This window comes from Egretta garzetta, unplaced genomic scaffold, assembly GCF_000687185.1.
Source record: "Egretta garzetta isolate BGI_Z169 unplaced genomic scaffold, ASM68718v1 scaffold18, whole genome shotgun sequence".
In the NCBI taxonomy this organism is placed as follows: domain Eukaryota; kingdom Metazoa; phylum Chordata; class Aves; order Pelecaniformes; family Ardeidae; genus Egretta; species Egretta garzetta.
In genome coordinates, this window is record NW_009260616.1 from 294,117 (window position 1) to 318,151 (window position 24,035).

General features: G+C 44.2%; 1 protein-coding gene across 3 annotated transcripts in view; it reads right to left on the reverse strand.

Annotated features, from left to right (window-relative positions):
• The window catches only part of FYN (FYN proto-oncogene, Src family tyrosine kinase), an 81,213-nt gene that overhangs the window by 40,863 nt on the left and 16,315 nt on the right, over positions 1 to 24,035 (reverse strand). For 2 of the 3 annotated variants that reach the window (XM_035900706.1, XM_035900705.1), the window contains exon 2: positions 13,953 to 14,087. The exons of the other annotated variant lie outside the window; for it this stretch is intronic. The gene's annotated coding sequence lies outside the window, so the exon portion shown is untranslated. The remainder of the gene's footprint in view (positions 1 to 13,952; positions 14,088 to 24,035) is intronic. 3 annotated transcript variants of the gene reach the window in all.

Below are 24,035 nucleotides of genomic sequence, written 5' to 3' on the forward strand. Positions count from 1 at the left end.
GGCTGCGTGGTGCTGAGTTGCCAGCCGGGTTAAACCACGACACTGGGGCTTGAGGTCGTCCATCCCTGGGACCAGCAGTGAGTCCAGGTGAGCACACAGGGACTGCCACAGGTGCAGAGGTGCCCCGGCCAGCTACATATCAGCTGTGAAAAACCGCTTGTGCAGATATCTCTGCTGCTTTTACCCCTTTCCACAACAGGACAGTCTGGCTCTGGAGACCCTCTGTTTGGAGATGCCACTGAGAGGTGAGGTTTTCCTGGCTCCTGCCAGAGCCAAGGAGCCCCACCAGCAATGCCAGGGAGTGAGCAGGACGACCGTGAGGGCAAGGGCCCTGTGGGGCAATGGCTCATCTCACCGCTATCAGCACCCCGGGGAGGCTTTGGGTGGGAGGATGAGTCCAGGACTCATGCTGGAACATACACTTATTCACTTCAAAACAGTTAAGTGCTAGGCAGGCTTTACTATTTACAGAAGAATACCAGCAGCCTTTCTGTTGGCTTGTAACCTTACCTCCCTGTGAAACTCTACTGCCTCCTCCCTTTCCCCTCCCAGCTCTGTTTCTCCTCTTATTTTTTTTCCATGTGTTTCACGGGAAAAAGTAGAAAAGAAAATGGAAGAATGAAGGAAAAAAAAGAGATGCGAAACATGAAATCTGGGAGAGCAGTGGGGGGAAAGGGGTTTTCTTGTTGCTCATTCACAAACATTCAGCTGAGCAGGGAAAAAAATCTCCACCGAAATCTGGAAGGATTTCACATACTAATTTACAAGTGCTGGCAAGACAGCCTTAGACGCTTCATTTATGCATTGAAGAGGAAGAAGTTAAAGCTACAAATCAGCTGCAAAAATAAAATTGTTCAAAACATTAATTCTGAAAAAACGGAATAAACCCGGAGATGGTATACATATGTCCTGGTAGTTTCAGAAAAATAATGGTTTGGGGTTTTCTTTTTGCTAGGAAAGATATGAATAGAAAACCAGTGAATTATCAGTTTCTTGAGTTTTGTCTGGGTTTTGCTCCCTTTATCTTTTTGCTGGCAGTGGCAGCACACAGGGAAGGAGAATTTGATGCAAAGTGAAAGACTGACAAAAAGGGCTTTTTCTTTCACTTGCCCTTTCCCACTTTGTCACAGTGTCTAGACAATCCGAGTATAAAGACTGCTTGATTGTAGCCTCTTGTAAAATGTGACAGAGGGTGTGACATGCACGCATCTTTTCAAGCCAAGTCCCTGAAAGTTCTCTGCTCCTGGCTCAAAGAAACCAACATCACGGGGAGCTGGCTAAATGTGAGAGAACACATGTATGCATGTACATGCCTAAAGTGATTTCAGCAAACTCAGGGGTTTCATAGACAATAAATATAACCTCCATTCAGCGTTGGCCTTTGTGGCAATGAATGGATTCCAAAAACTAATCTCCTTCAGTATCACAGAACAGGCTTTTAATATCCGAAAGTCTCATCTCCCTGCACGTCAGCATTTGGAGCTGTGGAAGGCTGGAGTTACTCAGCCAGCTCTGAGATCACCAAACAAAATCTGGAGCTGTTTTACACCAAATTCTCCAGAGACGAGCACGCAACACTGTTCATCCAAAATGCTGCGCAACGTACGGTAAAGGAACCGGATTTTGTTCCATGTCCATTAGGAAAGGCATCATTCCTCAGATGTGTGACTTATGGGTCACGCAGCAGCATCATAATTTGACACGGGAATCGTTAAAAGGTATGTAACTAGCCTAATTAAAATGAACTTTTCTAATGCAAACAAGTTGGATTTGCTTATTTTAAAGTTGTGGTTTTATGGGCAATATAAAACATGTGTTTTCATGAAAACATAAAACATTTACATGGGTTTTGAGACTTCCTTAGAGACAAATGAAAATAACCATTATGTTATTTGTCTCCTTTCTTGTCCTTGTTATATTTCTTGGACTCCAACATTTACATTGCAAGCCATCCAACATCAGCCTAACCAGAATAGTAGTTTCCTCCCACATGGTGGAAACATTATTCGACAAAGATATAAAATTAATTATATCATTATTAATTATTTATATAACCATAGCACCTTAATTACTTGTAGTTAGGAAACAGATGAAGGCTAAGGAGATGTTATTAACACTGTTATTATTATCGTAAATCACCCTCCAGTTTTTCTAGTGGGTTGTTCCTTCTCGATACAAAATGGAAGCCAAGACTGAAATACCCACCAAAGCCAGACATCCACTTCATTAACAGAAACAAAGGCAGTTCTCTGTTAGTTAATTGAAACCGAGGAAAAGTCCAGGAGTACCAGGAAAGTCCATTTTTCATACTTCTATTTTGAAGGGAAAAACTCCAACAATCTGGTATTTGTAAAGCAAAAAGTATTGATAAGCCTTTGCTTAGTCTAGCTTCTGCAGTTGTAAAGCATCAGGAAAAGAAGGATGGGAAGAAGTCTGGTGTAAATTCACTCCCTCAGAGCATCAGAAGTTTTTCCATAAGATTTTGCAACTCGTGGACGAAACTCTGAATTACGGTATCTCTTCAGAACTTGCTTTTTTTGGGTGTTGTACAAGAAAGTGGATCCCTAAAAAAGTTTGGGAGAGGGGTACAGGGAGATGCAGGGAGACACCAATCTATTCTGCACCCTCCTATCCATGCCACAGCCTCTGTCGTCCAACCCCCTGCCTCGGAAAGGAGACCACCACGGGAGAGAGCTCCAACCTGCCGAAGAGATGGCGAGGGGGTTCAGACCCAGCCGGCTGAGTTCTTCTTCCTCTCCATGGTTTTCTTTGGAATGAAATTTGACAGTATATTTTTAGGAGAATTTCCTTCAGTGAAAGACATGAAAGGGAAAGGCTGGATGACTGGTAACTGTCAACTGTCTTTTTCTGACCAAATCTACAAATCTTGTCTGGAAAGCACCAGCAGGAAAGCTGTGTTAAGAATCCGTTATGTTAAAAGGGAATCAGAAGAACAAAATCTTTGGCTTTTGTTCAGTCTCTGTGGTGAGCATGCTTGTTAATCAAACCAAGGGTTGCATCCAGCATGGCTGTGAAAAATATATTCTCTAAGGGATATCTTCTTCATGTTTTATGCTTTGCTGAAAGCACCACAGAAGTATCAGTCTGTGACATCAAATAAGCCAAATTTCATGAGCTACAGTAGGATTTAATATTCAAAATGCCACATTCTGAGTTACTGTGAAGATGCAAAGAAGGACAGAAAAGGCTTTCCAAGAATAAGAATTACAAAAATTTTTAAAAGAGACTTTAGTTTTCTGTGGAATGCCTCCTGCAGGCTGGAGAGGGGGAATAATCAACACAGAAATTCAGCCTGAATTTGAAATGTCTTCCTTTCCGTGCCACCATCACTAGCTCCCTAGAGAGAAACTGATGGACTACATATTTTGAAACACAAGCTTGAGGCATATTAAACCCCCCAATTTTCCGAAAAGTCTTGCTCACCCACTTTGACTATTACAAGTTGTTAGGAAGGCATTCCAAATTGGGCAACAAACAGGCACTAAAACCTAGTCCTATGTAGGTCAGAAATTCTTGTGCTGTCTGCTTGCTGACCTCTCTTTGACTTACATCTATGCTGATGGGAGCATTTTGGATTTCCAGAATTCATTCTGTGTCAGTTTCAAGCCAACCCAAATTAAACGGAATAAAATAGCAACACTTGTTGCATTATTTTTGTTTATATCTATTAACACTGGGACCTTTTAGAGGACTCCATTCCAGCTTGATCAGTGATTCCACAATTTTTAGGAATCATAAAGCAGGTCAGAAAGATACCAAAAATGTTTTCAAATAGTTACAACTGTTGGGTGTTATTCATTATTTCTCAGGCTTGTGGGTTGCAAGTTACTATATATATATATATATATATACACACACAAAATTTTTACACTAATGACCCGATCTAGAAAGAATAGAATTTTACTGCAACATGATAGATCTGGTTCATGCTTAAAAGAGGCTGGAGACCAGGGATTTGTGTAGAATGCCTGCAAACCTACATGTGCACCACACCTGTCATAGCGCATTAAAAAACGTAAATCGGAGAAGACGCAGTACCACCGCTGGATGTCCTGTGACCATTACAGATATGCAAAAAATCTCGCATGCACAATGTGGTATTTCTGAACAAAAGGCCAGAAACACGAGGGCAAAACTTCAAGTCAAGGATCAGGATCAACGACTGAAATGGTGTTTTCATGAGAAAAACAGCACTGAAAAAATGCCTGGGTTGCATTAATTTGATTTTTGAAGAAAGCTCTTTAATGCTTCACCCCGGACTCTGCTTTAGTGGGCTTAGAAGAAAAACCTCAGCAGTTTAATTGCTTGTTCGTCTGCAGCAGCCAAAAGTCAGGCCAATGCCCAGTGTCAATGGACATCCATGGCCGGAGGAGCTGGAAGAGCAGTCTTAAATGAACTCTTGCTTGCCATACTGCTTTGCCTCAAAGCAGATGCCTTTGACAGCGCCGGAGCGCTCTTACTATTGTTTCTTGTTGGCATAAAGTTGCTTTGGAAGTCTTCTACAGTCGTGTCAGAAGGGATTCAGGAAAATGAGCAGCTCCCGCTGCCATGAGAGGAGCAGAGCCTGCAAGGAGCTTTGAACTGCCGTATTCTGCCCCGCTGTTCCTTCCCGTTTACTGAGTGACTGGGGACGTGGCCCGGCAAACAACAGCTTTCTGACACTGCAGACAATGTCTAAGTCGTAACACATGTCTGCAAAGTACAGCACTGTGCTTGCCTTCCCTCTTTTTCCCCTTTGAGACCTGAACTAAGAGTCAATTATGAAAGACAAAGATTTGGGCATCTTCTTGCCCGTTTAATTTCAGCCAGCCTTGGAGGCCAGGATCAGCAAAGGGAAGGTGCGTGTTGAAGGATCTCATTGAACTACAACCAGGTCCTTGGTTTCTGGCAGAGGTTGTGAGCACAGCTGACCACGGGGCAGGGCAGGTGGCTACTGAATGCCAGGAAGAAAGAGCGATGAATGTCTTTGGCAAACAGATCCATCGTCCTGCTGGTGGATATGGTCCTTCTCTGGCAAGAGATTTATTACAGTCTAGGCAATCTATTTATTATCTGTATATCTATTATTACAAGCTAGAGAGGAAAAAGGAAGTCAGTGTTCCAGATGGACAGGAGGGACAATAACCGTATCCATGTGTGGTGTTTGTCTGAGGGACAGTTGTGGTGGGACTGGCTGGTAGCTGGCTGGTGGGAAGGTCGCCTGGCAAGGCCACAAGAAGATGCATTAGCACGATGTGGCTGTTCAAGCAGCTGTAAGCAAAAGCTCCCCAATGCAAGCAATGCAAGAAGAGGAGGCAAACCCTCCAAACCGCCCACAAAAGGACACGTTTTGGTTTTCTGCAGCTTCTTTGCCAGCCGAGTCTGTGAATGTCATGGCCTCATCTTTTGCAGTAAACCAGAGAATTCTATTCCACTCTCTGTCATACATCCCTTTCAGCAAAACCAAACCAGAACAAAACACAAGAAACGACTAAAGCAGAGTCTCACCCTGCAGTCTCTTAAAGTAACAGTAACTGAGTTACGCCTTGAACTGCCTGAGGGCTTTTATTGCTTCAAAAAAAAAGATGCCCTAAAAAACGCAGCACAGTAAGATCAGTTCTGACGAGAGGTTCTTCTGTGGTTTTTTTCATTTCCCACCAACATCCAAACTTTACTTGTAATCTAAAAGAAAGAAGCTTACATATGCCTAACTTGAGGAAGAAGGCCTGCAGCTTTTACGTTCATAAACTGAAGAGCAAGGCAGACTCAAAACTGCACTTCAGATTTCTTTTATTTTTTTTTTTTTTTTAGTTTAATGAGTTAAATGAAGCTTTGAAATTAACAGCTAAAGGCAGCAGCTACACACAGTAAACACACTGCTTACTCTACAGTTAAACCCCCCAAAGGATGGGTCTATCCTTGGTTCTGAGTAACACATGAGAACACCATGTAAATTCAATAGCGTGATTTCAAGCTACGTTCCTCCTTCATCAGGCCGCTTGTGGTAGCTCTATTCACTAGCAGAGAGAAGTGGGTGGATGGCCTGCATAAGCATTTTGAGCTAATGTGCCTAAATTTTAAAGTGCCTTTTAAGTATATAAATTAGAAAATCTGTATCAAGAGAACAACGGCTGCAAATGCCAGAATCATTTTACCTTGGAAAGAGAAGAAGCGAAACAGTGTCTCCGCTGATTTCCTCTTTCTTTTCCCCCGTTAAGAGAACAGAAAGATGAATGCAGGTTGATTCACACTGCTCTGATTTTTTTTTTCTTTCAGTTCTTATTTTTAGAATCTACCCGGTATTAATGGGTGTTCATCTGATCCACAGTATGGGAGCGGCACGGAGCAGAATGCAAAATGTGAATCGAGCTGGGCAGGGAAGGAAGAGGGGAAAGGGAAAGGCAGCGGGATAGAAGTTCTGCCTGTTTGCTTCTTTGGAATATGTAAGAGGCATAGAGAAAGATTTTCTCTCAAAAAAACCCATTGCTCCCTCCCCACCCCCCCCTTTGCCTATGCACCAACGAAACTAAGCTCTTCTCCGCCTTGTCTGATTTCTGTTTTGTGACTGAAGAACTCGGAGGATGTGACAGCAAGGAAATGGGAGCAAGCCAAGTCTCAAATCAGGAGGCGTTTTACTTTGAGACAATCCCGGACGCCATTCCCTCCCAAAAGGGCTCTCATTTCACCTAGGTTGCTACTGCTAATGTTTTAGAAGTGTTATTTAAATTCCTTATTTGTCCAGTTACATTGGGGAAAAAAATACTCTCCTTCCTAAACAGGAGCAAAGATTTGCCTGTGGCCGGCTCACAAAGAAATCCCCAGTCTTCTCACCACCTACAACAGCAAAGACGCGTACAGTTAGAGACCCCAGACAAGGTGGCAACCACACGGTGACAAAGGCTGGCCAGAGCAATGAGAATGCTGATGGTACTGACTGTATCAGTAGCGGGAAGACACGAAAACCCTGCCTACACTTACTTGGTCCTACCAGCGAGACCCGTTTTCTCAAACCCAGCTGTTGCCACTGTGGTTTTGGGGTATGACAGCTTACTGCCGTACGGCAGCTTAGGTAGGGTCTGAATGGGGCCAAGTTTCTTCATAGCAGCCCGAACCTTGCTGTGCCTCAGGTTTGTGACCAAAGCAGTGTTGATAACGCACCCCTGTTTTACCGATTGCTGAGCGGTGCTTGCACAGCGTCAAGATCTCACTCTGCCCCCCGCCGCGAGTAGGCTGGGGGTGGGCAAGAGGTTGGGAGGGGACACAGCTGGGACAGCTGACCCCAGCTGACCAAAGGGATATTCCATACCATATGACATTGTGCTCAGCAATAAAAGCTGAGTTTTTTGAAAGTAGCCTGTCTGGGTTTTGGCTAGGATAGAGTTAATTTTCTTCCTAGTAGCTGGTATAGCGCTGTGTTTTGGATTTAGGATGAGAATAATGATGATAACACACTGGTGTTTGAGTTGTTGCTAAGTAGTGCTTACACGAGTCAAGGATTTTTCAGCTTCCCGTGCTCTGCCAAATTGAGAAGGCTGGACATGCACAAGAAGCTGGGAGGGGGCACAGCCAGGACAGCTGACCCCAGCTGGCCAAAGGGCTATTCCAGACCATAAGATGTCATGCTCAGTATAGAAACTGGGCGGGGGTTGGCCAGGAGACAGTGATTGCTGCTCGGGGATGGGTTGGGCATTGGTCAGTGGGTGGTGAGCAATTGCATTGTGCATCACTTGTTTTGTATATTCTTTTACAGTTATTTTTTTTTTCTTCCTCTGCTGTTCTATTAAACTGTCTTTAACTCAAACCACGGGTTTTACTTCTTTTTCTGATTGTGTCCCCCATTCCACTGGGGGTGCGGGGGAGTGAGTGAGCGGCTGCGTGGTGCTTAGTTGCCGGCTGGGGTTAAACCACAGCACAGCCATTGCTCGGAGACTGGCTGAGCATTGGTCTGCTGGTGGGAGGTGGTGAGTGAATGCCTTTGCATCACTTGTTTTCTTTTTATTTCCTTCGCTTATTAAACTGTTTTTATCTCAACCCACGAGTTCTCTTGCTTTTGCCCTTCCGATTCTCTCCCCCATCCTGCTGCAGGGCAACGAGCGAGCAGCTGGGTGGGGGGCTTAGCTGCTGTCTGGGGGGCTTAGCTGCTGTCTGGGGTCAACCCATCACAGTGAGTAACATGTAAGTGATGTTCTTGGTCCAGAAAATAACTTCAGAGGCACACAGGTTAAGCCATGTTAACCAGACAGGCAAGAATTGAGATACTGATGAATTTGTCAGGATTACAAAGATGACACATTACCATCTAGTCCATTTTTAGCAAGAGATTTTGAAATCTGGAAAACAAGTGAGTGGGAGGCTGAGACAGTAGTGAAAAACACCCTGGACAATGGGACGTGGAAGGAGACATGTCTGAACTTGGCTTTCTCTCTTACAGAAGTGTGGCAGCATTGATGTGTACAGTCCTCTGCTGTCCAACTACAAGGCTACTAAGACCAGCAATTCTCAACTCTGTTTTGCCAAGTACCTTACAAACTGAAGCTCCCCATGTTCTACAACCCTGTGCCGCTGCAGACTGCATCTGTGCCACCAGGGAGTCTTCTAGGAAGTCTATAGTCCGTCTCTCCTTCCTTTTAACCGCACCCAGTCCCTAGTACCAAAAGGCTGGGAAATGCCCCTAGAAACAGAGATAACCTACACACACCTGGATGGGGCAATTGGCAGAGCAGGAGATGAGTAGCAGGAGGGGAACTGAGGCAGCATCCACAAGAACAGGAGTAAAAAGAGAAGCTACTGTCCCCTTCCCTGGCTTCTGCTGAGGACCAGTGACCCACAGTAAAGTCCCTCTGCCTCCAAATGTAGCTCAAAGTGGACCCTGCAGTACCACAAAGCCCAGTGAGGTTGCCTACATCCCATTGATACCTCAGGGAACTCCAGGAGGTAGTACCAAAACTGATGTATATGGACCTATACCCCCAAAGGCCTGCTCCTCTCTGTCTCTCTGTGTCTGTCTTTCTGTCTCTCTCTGTCTTTCTGTCTCTCTCCCCCTGTCTCTTGAAAAGATACCAGCATTCAAGATACCAGCAGCAGCAACAGAGGAACACAAAACAACAACGCTGGACAGATGCCTTCTCTCCTCTTTGTCTTTGCATCCCTGTATATGGTTGTAGGACTCATGGGTTTACATTTTTGGTGATTAATCCCACAGCCTGCCCTCTTAGGTGGTACTACTGCTTGAAGCAGAACATCACAGCCCAGAGGAGAATGAGCCAACAAGAAATAAGGGAGAACATCACATGTGCTTCAAAAGACGTGAATTGGAGTTTAAAGAAGGGGTGATGGTGGGGAAAATCACAAGGGAAGGTCCCTTCTATAAGCCAGAGAGGACGGAGCTTAAAAAAGGATCAGATACCAGCTAAGGGCCATGAAAAATAGATCCTGCTGGGTTAGTGTGCATTTTCCAAAGGAAGCCAGCAAACAGCTAGAGGGCCCTTCCACATTGATCAAAATACCTATGTATCACTAAGCATATGGTAGATCTATTTTTAAGCTTTAGGCCCACGTCTGAGGACAAGTAGAAGAGAGAATTTGATTTCATCATGAACCTGAGGTCATTACAGATACTGCTCAGGGAATGATCTGCAAGGGATGCTCATGTGTGGTGACTCTACAGCTCCAGAACCTCATCTTTTAGCTTAAAGCTACTGCCATCTCCTCAGCACAGCTATAGGAGGTCCTACTTTATTCCTTCATGGCCTAAGCAGAAAGTCACATTGAAATCATGGACTAAATGGAAGCTGTGGATATTTCAGTTAGGTGTCAGGGAAGAAAATCCTTTCTATTGGCAAGGACAGCAAAACAAGCTGGAACAGATTGCCTAAGATGATGTGAAGGCTAGACAAATATCTGCCAGGCATGGCACTGCCTCTGGTCAGAAGGATGGGTGAGTCTCTTTCAGTTCAATTTTCTATTACTCAGTAAGCGACAAAAACAGCAGATGCAAACACTTTTTAATAGCCCCTCCCCTCAAGCCAGAGGAAGTACAATTTCTTTGTTTCTCTCGCTCCCTCTTTCATTCTTTCTCAAGGTTCATACGCTTAGGAGAAGAAACTGTACTTTAAATCTGGCCTGTGAATGAAGGTACATTTGCAGAGCTCTAAAAACACACCTGAAGATCTTGTTAGTCACAGGGAACAGAGTGTGGACCTTTGCCCAGGTGGACATCTGCTCAACCTAGCATGCAGGATTATCTGCAGTGGTGTTCCTCGACCTGTGATCCAGGGAGCGCTGGGGTCCATAAATCTTCAGGTGGTCCACAAGCACACGCATGACCAAGCAAATACACATGCACTGGACACTGTGCCAGCTTTTTGCTGGTGGTGCTTGAGCTCCCCCTCTCACTGCCTGCATGCCTTCCCCGGTTTGACTCGTTCTCTGAGCACGAGCAGTTGAAAAGCACTGACCCAAAATGCCCCTGAGGATGGTTCCAACCATCCCCATCAGCGGGATGAAAAGAGCAGTGCATGAGGGAGAGGCAGACAACAGAAGTTTCTCTGTTTCTTTGCATTTAATACACAAAAGGGAAGTGCAGGACTGGATGATAAACTGGAGACACCAGGGAGGGTTTCACTGGAGGTGACCGTTTTGTAACACACCTCGTGGACTACACAACTGCTGACAATTCAGGAGGTCTGGAGATCCTGTCTGGACTTCCTCCCCGTTTCCTAGCACAGAAAGACAAAAACCTGAAAACTGCCGACGTTAACCTTTCAGTGAACAGCACAAGGGACAGATGCTAGATTTGTGGGTTGTGCTGTAAAGGGAAAGTGACCTCTCGATAGGGAACGAACGCACGCTCTGTGAGCCAGGCTGGCTAGGAGAGTCTGATTAAATAAGCAACTGAAAGCCCATTCAGCACAAAACCGTGGTGTCAAGCACACCATTAACCAAAGCAGAGGTTTTGATGACCTTTGTCAGGTGCCTATATGCTTATTACAAGCACCTGAAGAACCAGATAAACCCTCTGCCTGCTGAGTGGTGTCGTGGTTTAACCCGGCTGGCAACTAAGCACCACACAGCCGCTCGCTCACTCCCCCCTCCCTCAGTGGGATGGGGGAGAGAATCGGGAAGAAAATAAAAGGTTAGAGCCAAGGGCTGAGATAAAGACAGTTTAATAAGAGAGAAGAATAACAATAGTGATAATAATAATGGTAAGAGAATATACAGAATATATATAAAACAAGTGATGCACAATGCAATTGCTCACCACCTGCTGACCGATGCCCAGCCCATTCCGAGCCATGATCAGTCCCCGAGCTGCGATCACTCTCCCCGCGACCAACCGACCGACTAACCCCCCCAAGCATGACGTTCTATGGTATGGAATAGCCCTTTGGTCAGTTTGGGTCAGCTGTCCTAGCTGTGCTGTACTCCCAGCTTGTTATGCACCTGGCCGAGCAGGAGAAGCTCAAAAAGTCCTTGAGTAGTCTGAGCACTGCTTGGCAACAACTAAAAACATCAGTGTGTTATCAACATTCTTGTAGTACTAAATCCAAAACACAGCACTATGCTAGCTACTATGAAGAAAATTAACTCCATCACAGCCGAAACCAGGACAAGTGGCAATGCAAAATAATACTCCTGAAAACTAATAGCTAGATTTAGATTATTAGAATATTAAAGGAAATAGTGGTAACCAATTTAAGAAGTCCAAATGGAAGAGGGAAACTGACAGGCCCTATATGTCACAAATGACATCTGTCCGAGCGACTGACAGCTCAGAAGTAAGCAATCTTGGATATTTATGAATCAAGATAGATACACCCAAGGTGGGCTATTAGCTGGTACCTGTTACAGACCATTGGAATCACTGTAGAGCACAGGGTGATGGGCTTCTTCAACACCTATATAAAATAAGTATAAAAACCCCCTTGCGTTATCTCAGAGCCATTTAATCCAAACAATTTATGCCGGAGACCTTATGTCACTAGCACTAAAACATGACTGTACTTTCCAAAATGTTACGAATGACAAGTTACTAGCTCCTCACTTAAAGGAAAGATCAGCCTTCCTAACCCCATGAACTAAAGCTCTTGCCAATTAGCTAAATGAGTCATAGACAGCATAGGCCCCGCAGCATCAAAAGGAACGGAGAATTTGGGAGCAGTTCGCAGTGCGATGACTGCAACGTGAAGAACCTGTGGGATGAAGCCAAACTCCCACCGCGCACCGCTAAACCCCAGAGGGGTCACCCTGGCACGCCGGGTGCCGCAGGACCTGTGGGCTTGCTCCCTGCCCCGGCAGGCGTGGCAGTGCCGGTGCAAGCACACCTTACCCCGATCTAGCGTCTGCCTCAGTAGGGAGGAAACGATCACAAACCAGAAGGTTACTGGTGGTTCCGACTGAAAAGGACCTATGCTTTCTGTGCCAATAACTAACGTTATCTGCGATCATATCCAGACTAGTACAATTTTATGCAGTATATGAGCATGTGCTCTTCATATAATACATAAATTAAAATCATGGTACATGCTTTTTGAGAGGCGATTTCACAAAACTATAATGAATGGGAGTCAAATCGGGCTGCAGACAGAATGTACAGAAGGTTGCTGACATCTGTGAACGGTTTAAGACATTTCCTAAATGCCTGCAATGTTACAACATGAAAAGAAGACTGGGCTAGACAAAAATAACATGCAACGAAAAAACCCCAACAGCTGGGCTTGCCAGGGAAGTGAAAAACATAAAAAATGTTATATACAAAACCAACACACGAAGGGGGAAAGGGTAAAAGGTATTAATGAATAAAAAAGCTAAAATAAAGATTATATAGAGGAAGCAAGAAGATGCTAGGAAAAATTAAGGCAGATAGATTCAGATTTTTTTTTTAAATTTTTCTAAGCAGATTATGAAGACGAATCCTGAACAATAAAAGTGATAAAATAACAATATGACAGCAGCAGAAGTTATTCAATAAATATTTCCGAGCAGCATACAGGTAAAAGGCTGGATGATCTGTTTGTGATGATGATGATGAAATAACTTCCCCCCACAGCAGCCCCTGGAGAGGGGATGTTAAGCAGCAGATACATGATTCTAGGTGTTTCAGATTAGTTGCTAGAAATAAACTTGTCTCAAAAGGTTTTGGAGAGCTAGTCTTGGAGCTGCTACCGCTGCATCTAAAGCAGTTCTGGGCCCTTGGGGAAGGACCAGGGGCAAGAGGAAGGCTCATGTTGGGCCACTGTTTAAGAAGGGTAAAAAGTAATTACAGCCCACTTGGCTGAGTTTCCAGTATTTTGCACAGGATAGAACCACCAACATAGGCCTCAGTTAATAAAATCTTAAAAAAAAAGCTCAATTAATTAAAGTCAATCAACTTGGCTTTAAGGAAAACAGATCCCATTGAACTACTCTGATGTAATTTCTTGCAAAAATTACAAGTTCACTTGACGAAGGCAGCGTTGTTGACACTTACTACAAGTCTAAGTCATTTGACTTGTTCTGTAGAACATCTTTATGAAGAAATGGAATGCACTTCTCCATAGGTGGAGAGCATTGTATGAGATCAGGCAAAAATCTCAAACGTGTTTTCTACTGAAGTCACTTCTGAGTCCACAATTATATCGAATGTATTCAGAAAATGATAAATGAAGGAAGCCAAAGTGCAACTGTAAATGGGAAACTATCCGTTAGCAAGCAGATAGGTTCCTACTGGGTTCCCACAGGTATTGGTGATCATCCCTTTACTTAGTATTTAATAGCCTTATCAGTGACCTGGATTAAAGTAACGTCATTATGGTTAGATACGAGACTGGGGAGAGCAAAAAACAAACAACGAAAGGACAAGACTGACACAGAGCAACTGGGGTCTGTAGAAAGATGGGAGAAACCAGTTTAGGTGTTAATATGGCCAAGTGCAGAATCACCTTATTAGAATAAAGAATACAGGCCATACTTACAGGATGAGAGGGAGAGAGAGGACTCTATCCTCCGAAGCAGAGACTGAATATGAGACCGGGGGTCCTGGGAGGCAATCAGCTCGACATGAATTCCCCACACAAGGCTGTGGCCAAAAGGGCTAATGCGAGCCTCAGCTGTACAAACAAATGAAAATCAAAAGATGAGTAGGTAGGTTACAGTGACGCTGTATTTGGCTCCTGTTCCTCTGCTCCGTGAATAATGTATCAGGTTCTGCTGCTCCATATTTCAAATAAAGCGTTGGAAAAATTGGAAGAGTGTTCAGGGGAGAGAGAGTAAAGAACTGAAAATACTGGGTAGAAGGTGGCTTTGTTATAAACAAAAAGCTTAAAGGGAATTTTGTTACCTTGTTCACAGTATAGGAGTATTGATACGGGGAATAAATCTGATAGCAGCGGGTTCTAATCTAGCAAAGGTGGAAAATGCATTGGAACTGGAAACGAATCCAATCCAGACTGTGAACAGGCAATATTATTTTGCTTTTTCAGCGATGAGCTGTTATGGGCAATTAACCAGTAATTAACCCTTTACTCCACAGGTTGTGATATACTGTCCATCTCTGCACAGTTGTGCAAATAACCGTGCTTGATGTAAAAAGGACGCAGGCCCATGCAGCTTGGGTTATTTGGCACGAAGCGGGAGCTCCCGCAGGTGAGACCTGCTGCCTGCGTAAAGCCGGGGGTCAGGCGAGCGGTCACTGCATCAGGCAGCGCTTTGTGTTTCCATCGAGAAGCACTCCCTCCCCTCTCGGGGTGGTAATCCTGGCAGCCTTCCTGCTCGTGGCCTACAAAATATCTCCAGGGGAAACGCCAACCTTTTGGGGCTGAGGTGCCATCTAAGTACAGATGACACCCAACTGCCCGTCTGCTGTGGGATCTGCAGGCAGACGTCTCTGAATTCCCAGCACCTGGCTCCACACAAAACTTCACTGTGCAAAGCTCCTCATGCTGAGATGCCAAGGAAACAACTTTTAGGAAACCAATGGGGGTTATTACAGCTCTGCCACTGGGACAGTACCTGTGACTCCTTGCTTCAGGCAATGCACTTCATCTGCTGCCTGCTACTGGGATCTTGTCCCAGGGATCTACCTGGGATCCCATCCCATCCCAGGGTCCCCCAGTCACAGAAGGTGACCTCAGAGAATTAGGCTGAGGGCAGGAGTCTTCCATACCTCACAGATGTTTCCTCTCCCAACTTCACCCTTTCGGGGTGAACTGATGGGCTAGCTACCTTCTGTAGGAATACAAATTAGTGCCTTTAAGCAGGGTGTGTGGACGTGAGCACCGCTCCCACAGGCACCTCCCAGTTCTCTTGGGATATCAACCTGTCTCTCCTTCCCCTTCACCCTGCCAAGGGAACCAGGTGCTGCCAGGAAAGCTTTTGGCTCTGCATCCCACGAATGGGGTCTGGCAGGTGGGCTCCTTAAGGACCACGCGCTCAGTGGGGGGCCCTGGCTACTGGATTTGCTTCATCCCACAGCCCACCAATATTTAAGATTGATGGTTTTTAAGGACACAGTGCGAGCTTTTGTCCGTGCTGTCTGTCTTAACCCGGGCCTTTGGCCAGAAAGTATTAATCCTGCCCATGTGCAGGAGTGGGGAAGACTGGGGAGTGTTTGATTTGTGCCAGTTGCTGGCATCAGCTCATTTTAAGCTTCTGGAATGAACCCACTTATGACTGAATGCTGCAGTGTAAATTCTACAAATAAAACAGATAAAATAATCTCAATTACTTGAGCTCAGCATTGGTTCACATATGCCACTCCAGAGATTTAGAAGGCATTATTTCATGCAAACATTTAATTATATTTAATTACGATTCTACAGATATTTTTCTCTTCAACAGGTGGGAAAAAAATGTTTTTCAAACTTTCAGTCACTTTCAGTAAGCGATGCCTGCTAAAACACAGCACACATAGCATAGTAAAAGCTCAGTGGTATGTTACAAATGTAAAAGAAACATCCCATCTTAAGTAAACTATCATAGTACAAAACTTCTGCAGAATGAACTAAAGCAAGAAAGCCTGTGAAAATTTTAGGGAGGCAAAAGGCCTGTCCAAGTGTGTGGGGTGTGTGTGTGTGTGTGTATATATATATACACACACATACACATATATATGTGCACATGCATTCACACACACACCACCACTGGGTCTCTGCTGTACTTGGTATGCCTATCGACAGATCTCAAGACTCAAAACTGTGATTGGCAACTCTTTAGTCACTAAAAGAGCAAAAGTTTGGGGAAAGCTGATCAAGAGTGAGGTTTCACTGCTACTAATGAAAGATTAATTAGAGCCTGCTAAAGTACAGTTTGAAATTTTGCATCTTAATACTTTCTGCCCTCCTGGGTACATTTTTCTCCCTCTTCCTCTGGCACAACCCCAGCTACGTCCTACAGCATTTGGATGCTCTGTTAAGCACATGTGCAACTGTGTTTTTAAGCCTTGTAAAGGCTTGGTTATGTCAAAAGATGTACCATTACAAAGATCACATAGGCTAGACTCCACAAATTTATTTTTACACATGAAGTAACTGTGGTAATCTTCCTAAATGTAAATGATAGCAACTACATAGAAGCAAACAGCTCTAATACACAGATTTAAAAAATCTTTCTGAAATATTAAGAAATAAGACAGATGAAAGGTTTGTCCTTTTACTCCAGACACACAGAGGAAGAATTAAATGGGAGAATGTGAGACTAACTGTCCCATCTGCCTTTGTAAGTCACCCAGACCAGATGCAGAAATGCTACGGAAGTTAATGCAATGAACCCCAGAGGTGTCACTTTTGCAAATCTCAAGAGGCATCATTGACCTGAGGCTGGCTGCAGTTTCTGCCCCAATTCCAGTTTAATGTATTCCAGTTTGACCCTCAAGCGACAGCGCTGCTGGAGAACACGCTAAGAAACAAATGCAGGCAATTGCTTTGACATAATTCTTTTGAACGCAGGCAGATAGAATGTGCTGATGTCAACAGGGACTAGAAAAGAGTTTTACCCAATCTCCTCTCCTCACTGAAGAAAACAATATCAAAAAAGAAAGCACAGCCCAAAACCTAGCCAAACACATGCCCACCTTTCAGCAGCAAAACTAACACATACTGTCTAAGAAAGGGAGAACCAAGACAAATGTTTCTAAAGCACCGTTTGGATGTATACACAGCATTTCATTTATAGCTTAAATTTACATGACTTGTATATATAATTGGCTCTTTGCACATGACACACATGAAACATCTGTTCTATAGAGGATCTTAATTACCCCAGGAACAGTGTAATTCAGCCCTTTATGGCCACACTACATTCAAAAGAGTTCCTAACATAGTTCCATCATCTTAAAGCAAACTAGTCTTCTTCCCTTTCTCCCATTCTTCTAAAATTTAGGGGACGGCACGGACCTGCTTTCAGAATGATGGTCAGGGTGAAACCTTTCTGCCTTGCCACTCACTTAAATGCCCAGGCTCTAGCAACTTCAAGGCTGCATAGTTCGATGTCAGAGAACATTGAGGCAACACTGATTTTTCTGCACAGGGACAGCAAGAATAGAAGGTGGGGATATTTTTTCCATGGGAAAGATGAATTACGGTAGGAAACCAGATCAAGGCAGCCACTATCTTGAGACTAAAAGATTAAGTTAAAGATTTTTTTCTTTACCTGGTCACTGTTGCTCCTGAAATAACTTCTGTATAAAAGGAAAAGATAAAAAACCCCACACATCAATGGCAGTTCTTCAGAACTCATAAGGGAAAATACCAGGGTTGAATGTGGCTTGTCCCTCAACTTTATACAATGAAAACAGAACAAAGAAACAGATCCCAAGCTCATTCCTCCTCCCTCTTTTAAGTCTTCTCCTAAGAAAGGTTTCCACCTCTGCTACTCACAATTTTCCTTTTCTCCCATTCCTCCAGTTCCCCATCAGTCCATGCAGACAGCTTGTCTGCAGTGGTATCACGCAAAAACCAGATGAGATCCTCAAGGCTTCCCCTTTCTGTGTGCCTAGAGTGCTTCCAAGAAGAGAAAGTCCTGTGAAGAAATGGATTCTCACTTCCCTTTCCTGCAGCTATTTGTGTGCGTCACTCTACCACAACAAAAGTCTGCATCTGCTATGTGACCACGATTGAGAAACAGATAAAAATTACCATTTTGAATATCCCTAAGAAGCATGGTCTCCAAGAGAAGAGTGATCATGTGTTACAGCCACTGAAGTTACTTGACCTAAAACATCAAACCAACCCTCCATAAAAGAAAAACCATATTTTTGTCCTTCCTCACCTACCACCCTTTATGTGACCTGCTCCCAAAATGTGGCCACGAAGTGTGGTCCACACAGTTTGGCTGATCATCAGAGGCTGCAGAACCTTTTCAGCTATGTTGGGACCTGCGAAGATGTTGTAATGTTCAGGGAATAAGGGTTTTAAGACCACCAATCATCAGGAATTATCAAACACTTTAGTCCCTGGAGTGTCTGGTGTCCTGCTCTTTGTGTAACCATCCAGAAAGAAAACTTTGGAATCGGTGCTCTAGAGAGTCAGAGGACAAAGGCTGATCAAAAATATGACTGAATGTCCTAAGGAATTCCTCAAATGTCTCATGCTGCCCTGTTTTAGTTTTTAAAGCATTTTCAAGATGCAAAAGTATGGTTGAAACATTTTTCTAATACTAGGAACAGAAGAAGGCTTTAGCCAAAATAAAAGTTTACTATCTACCTTGACTCCTATAAGGCCTTTGACACAGTCCTATACAACATCCTTGTCTCTAAATTGGAAAGATATGGATTCAATGGATGGACTTGGCTGGATGACTATATCCAAAGAGTTGCAGTAAATGGCTCGATGTCCAAACAGAGATCAGTAACAAGTGGTGTCCCTCAGGGGTCCATACTGGGACCAGTACTGTTCAATATCTTTATTAATGGCATAGGCAGTGGGATTGAGTGCAGCCTCAGTGGGTTTGAGGATGACACCAGGCTGGGTGGTGCAGCTGATACGCTTGAGGCTTCCCTCAAGTGTATCTGCCCACAGGATATAAGCCATCCAGAGGGACCATGACAGGCTTGAGAAGTGGGCCTCTGTGAACTGAGGTTCACATGAGCTGAGGTTCATGGGTGAAGTTCAACAAGGCCAAGTGCAAGGTCCTGCACTTGGGTCAGGGCAATCACCAGTATCTGTACAGACTGGGGTAATGCAGGGATTGAGAGCAGTCCTGCAGAGAAGGACATGGGGACAATGGTGGATGAAAAATTAGACCTAAGCTGGCAATGTATGCCTGCAGCCCAGAAAGCCAATTATATCCCAGGCTGCATCAAAAGTAGCATGGCCAGCAGGTCGAGGGAGGCAATTCTCCTCCTCTATTCTGCTTTGGTGAGACCCCACCTGGAGTACTGCATCCAGTTCGGGGTCCCCAGTACAAGACCTTGGACCTGTTGGAGCAGGTCCAGAGGAGAGCCATGAAATGATCCAAGGGCTGGAACAACCTCTCCTGTGAGGACAGGCTGAGAGAGTTGGGGTTGTTCAGCCTGGAGAAGAGAAGGCTCCAGGGAGACGTTACTGTGGTCTTTCAATAGTTGAAAGAGGCTTATAAGATGGGACAAAGACTTCTTACCAGGGCCTGTAGTGACAGGACAAGGGGCAACAGTTTCAAGTAGAAAGAGGGTGGATTTGGATTGGACATAGGAAGAATTTTTTTTATGATGAGAACAGGTTGCCCAGAGAAGCTGTGGATGCCCCATCATTGTAAATGTTTAATGTCAGGTTGGATGAGGCTTTGAGTAACCTGGCCTAGTGGAAGATGTTCCTTCCCAGGGCAGGGGTGTTGGACTAGATGATCTTTAAAGGTCCTTCCAACCCAAACCATTCTATGATTGATGATTCCATTATTAAATTGGATTCCCACCTCCATGGCTGCTAGCACAGTACAGAGACAGTGCAGTTAGTGCAGCGGGGACTTAATGGTGCTGTAAGACAACTTGTAGAATAGGGTTACAAATCTGTATTACTGTAGACAGAGACCCATAAAGAACCTGCACTCTAGGATTAAGGCACATGAAGAAGAGAGGATAAGATATCCACATGATTTTGTCTAAATACATAGATGATACAAAACAAAAAGCAAGAACCAAATGCACCCATATCTTTACACTGCCATTTGTATGAAGAGTCAAAGTTTGTTATTTATTTCATACTGCAAAGCTACAGTTGTTATGACAAGCACAGCAGTTATTATGTAGTTCATGCTCACTATCTTTTCAAAGCACGAGAGATCCGATCATCTGTAGGCTTTGAACACTTCCCTCTAAACATGCCCGTCTAATATTACTCTATTTTTCAGCGACAGTAGGTTATCAGTTGTTTGGCTACTGCAAGCTGTTACAGTATTTTTACAGCAGGAAATGTGTATTCCATACGTAAGAAGACTATACTTACAAGGAATAATGCAGGAAAGGAAAGTGATCTAATTTCTATTCTGCTTCCTTCCTTCTGCAGCGTGCTGCATTGAGATGTTTGTTCCAAAACACAGATATTAGTTCAAGGCCAAGATTTTGTTTACCCTGATCCTACAAATCAAGCCTGCAGCTAAACTGCAGTTCAAACACCTCAAGCTGTTGTACTACATTCACATTCATCTAAGTGACTTAGGTAAGTGGGCTTAAAATTTCTCTTTTCAAGGTTATTGAGCCTGTCTTATCGATGGCTGGTATTTTTTGTGCCAATGCCACAGTTTTAAAACTCCTGTGAATCAAGAACACTTCCCGAAGATGCAAACAGTACCTCAAGCAGGAAGCATCCATTTTGAAGGGTCTTTGCTGTGCTCCTGGACCTCAGTATTGCAGACTGTAAGAAAACGTCTGTTGTGCTGCATTTAGGGAAACAGCACGATGACTTCACGAAGCCCTGCATCCATCCATGGATGTTACCCAGCTACCACTGCTGAACAAAGAAACCTGACTGTTACGCTTCACTTCTCTGCTTTTGTAAAACCAGTTTTTAATTTAGGAAGCCTGAAGTAGCTTTTAAGAGGAAACTTTCAAGCATTCTCTTACACTTACCCTATTTATTACTGTGACTGACAACACATGTAGGTAATAAATTATAAATGGCCACATGCAACTGCCTCCTGTCTGCAGGCTAAAAGCTGGCAAGAGACTCCATACCGCTACAGGGCCAAATCTGCATCAGGCAAGTTGCTGAATTTGGGGAGTCTTGAGCACCAGCGGATGCGCAAGCTGACTGGTCACTGCTGACTGCTCGTTGCCCAAGTTCTTGGGAAAGGATAAACAGGCGGGTCAGGAAAGGACAGTGCTCTGAACTGGATTGCGCAGCTGTAGAAATAATATCCAGGGTTCATTTGTTCTCCATCTTCCATGCAGTTCTAGCATGGAAGATAGAGAACCATTAAAAACCATTAAACCATTAAAACCCTCTCCACTACATCCCGCATTTTTGGTGAGATGACAGGACTAACTCTTTCATATTTACATGTTAGAGAGGTAGGGGAGTAAAAAAGATAAGTAAAATCAAGGGATACTTCAAAAAGTTATGTTTGTTTCGTTTATATTGTGAGTAGCATACTCGTCCGGCAGGGCAATACTGACTCCAAAATGAAGAAGATTTCCCCAAGGCTGAGCTGGAGCTTCTGCTTTTTGTTTGCATTTGGGCACTTAAGCATCTTCAGTGAAGATTTTCTCGAGTGTGAAAAATGAGGCTACGCGTTTTCTTTTGTACCTATTTTTTCAGAGCATTTTTTCAGATGCCAGGAGCATAAATGTAAGCAAAAGAAAACAGTCCCAACTTTGTCAACTTCCCACAACTGTATTTTCTGTGCCGGTGCTTTTGTTTTCTTGCAAGTTCAGCATTGCTTTAATGGCAGCACCCTGGATTCCCCCTGCCCCCAACAAGTGATACATATTAGTACATCTGTTTTCTCTGTAAAGTCTTTTTGCATTCTTTGCAGGGCACAGGAAGGATGTGGGCTCCTTTTCACATTCAAATGAGGCAAATTAGCCTTTGCCTGGTTCCTACAGTATAATGCTTATTTTACATTTAAGCGTGAGAAAAGGGGAGGAAATAAAACCCAACATGTTAGGTGGGTTACATGTTTCATTTTGGTACAAGCCTTACCTAGCCTTCTTTTGCAAGGACATAGTTTCTTCCACAGGACATAATTTCAGGATGGGGTTCAAAAGTTTAATCATGTAAAATGACCAAATAGTTTGCACAAAGGAATAGCAGCCACAGATACATTAAACATGGGAAATGCTGTGCTGGGCCTTATGCTTACAAAGAAGGATCAGGAGATGTGCAGGTCCTGGGCAGCATGGGCTGCACCGACCATGAGATGGTGGGATATCTTTTTTCCTGAAAAGCCTGATCACAACCACCACAAAGAGCGGACTTTGGCCTCTTCAGGGATCTGTTTAGACAAATCCTGTGGGATACAACCCTGGAGAAAAAAGGGGTCCAGGAAAGCTCGTTGATTTTCAAGGATCATCTCCTGCAAGCTCCAGAACTGTCCATCTCAATATGCAGGGCGTCAAGCACAGGCAGCAGGAGGTCCATATGGATGAACAAGGAACTCCTGACTAAAATCAAACATGAAATGGAAGCATCCAAGAGATAGAAGCAGGGTCAGATAGGGTTAGGAAAGCCACAGTCCACCTGGAGTTGAATCCAGTGAGGGCTGCCAAAAGCCTCAAGAAGAGTTTCCACAGTGAAAAGACTAGGGAAAACATGGGTCTACTGCTGAATGGGGCATTAGTGGTGTACCCCAGAAGTCAATATTGGAGCCAATACTTTTTAACCTCTTCATTAATGATCTACATGATGGCAGAGAGTGGTTTGAGAGGAGCGGTTGATACCCCAGATGGTTTCGCTACCATTCACAGGTACCTTGACAGGCTGGAGAAATGAGCCAACATGAACCTCATGAAGTTCACCTAAGGGAAATGTGAAGTCCTGTGCCTGGGGAGAAATAACTGCAGACTGGGGGACACATGCTGAGGGCTGACCAGCTAGAAAGCAGCTCTGCAGGAGAAAATCTGGGCATCCCAGTGGACACTAAATTGAACATAAGCCAGCAATGCTCCTTCATGGCAAAGAAGGCCATCAGCATCCTGGACTGCATTAGAAAGAGCACTTCCAGCAGGTTGAGGAAGGTGATCCTTCCCCTTTACTCAGCACTGTCTGACATGTCTGGAGTGCTGCATTCAATCTGTGGTTCCCTGAAAATTTGGGGCTCCCCAGTAGAGAAGAGAGATTGACTTATTTGAGCGGGTCCAGCAAAGGGCCACAAAGATGGTTAAGGTTTTGAAACATCTCTCATATGAGGAAAGGCTGAGAGCTGGGACCCTTCAGCCTGGAAAAGAGAAGGCTCAGGAGGATCTCATTAATGTATATAAATACCTCATGGGAGGCTGCAGAGAAGATGAGGCAAGACCTCTGAGTGGTGACAGGCAATGGGCACAAATGAAAATACAGAAAATGCAATTTAAACATTAGAAAAAAACCCCCACTTTTACTCTGAGGGTGTTGAACACTGGCACAGGTTGCCCAGAAAATCTGTTGAGTCTCCATTGCTGGAGATCCTCAAAACCCAACTGGACATGGCTCTGAGATACCAACTTTAAGTTGACCCTGGTTTGAGCAGAGGGTTGGACTAGATGATCTCCAGAGGCCCTTTCTAACCCCAGCGATTCATGATTCTGCCAGGTCAAATGTAGACCTGTTGCACTTACTAATGTCCTTCTCTTCCTCCTTTTAGAAACTAGAGGCAAATGCAACAATTCAGTAATGTAACAAAAGCACAGTACACATTTTGCAGGGAAATGGTGTGGTTCAAATTCCTGCTTTTTTAGAACCTGTGCTCTAATCAAAGCTAAGAGACGGATGCAAGAAAAACCAAACAACTACTTGGTAAACTGTGGTTTACCACAGGCAGTTAGCACTAGGTGGAGATTCAGTGCACATTCTTTATGCTACAGCAACTTCTTGCACATTTAATGCACACTATGCATGAGGTAACACACTCCACGTGCAGGGGAACTGTTATGAAGCAGTCGGGTGCTGTAA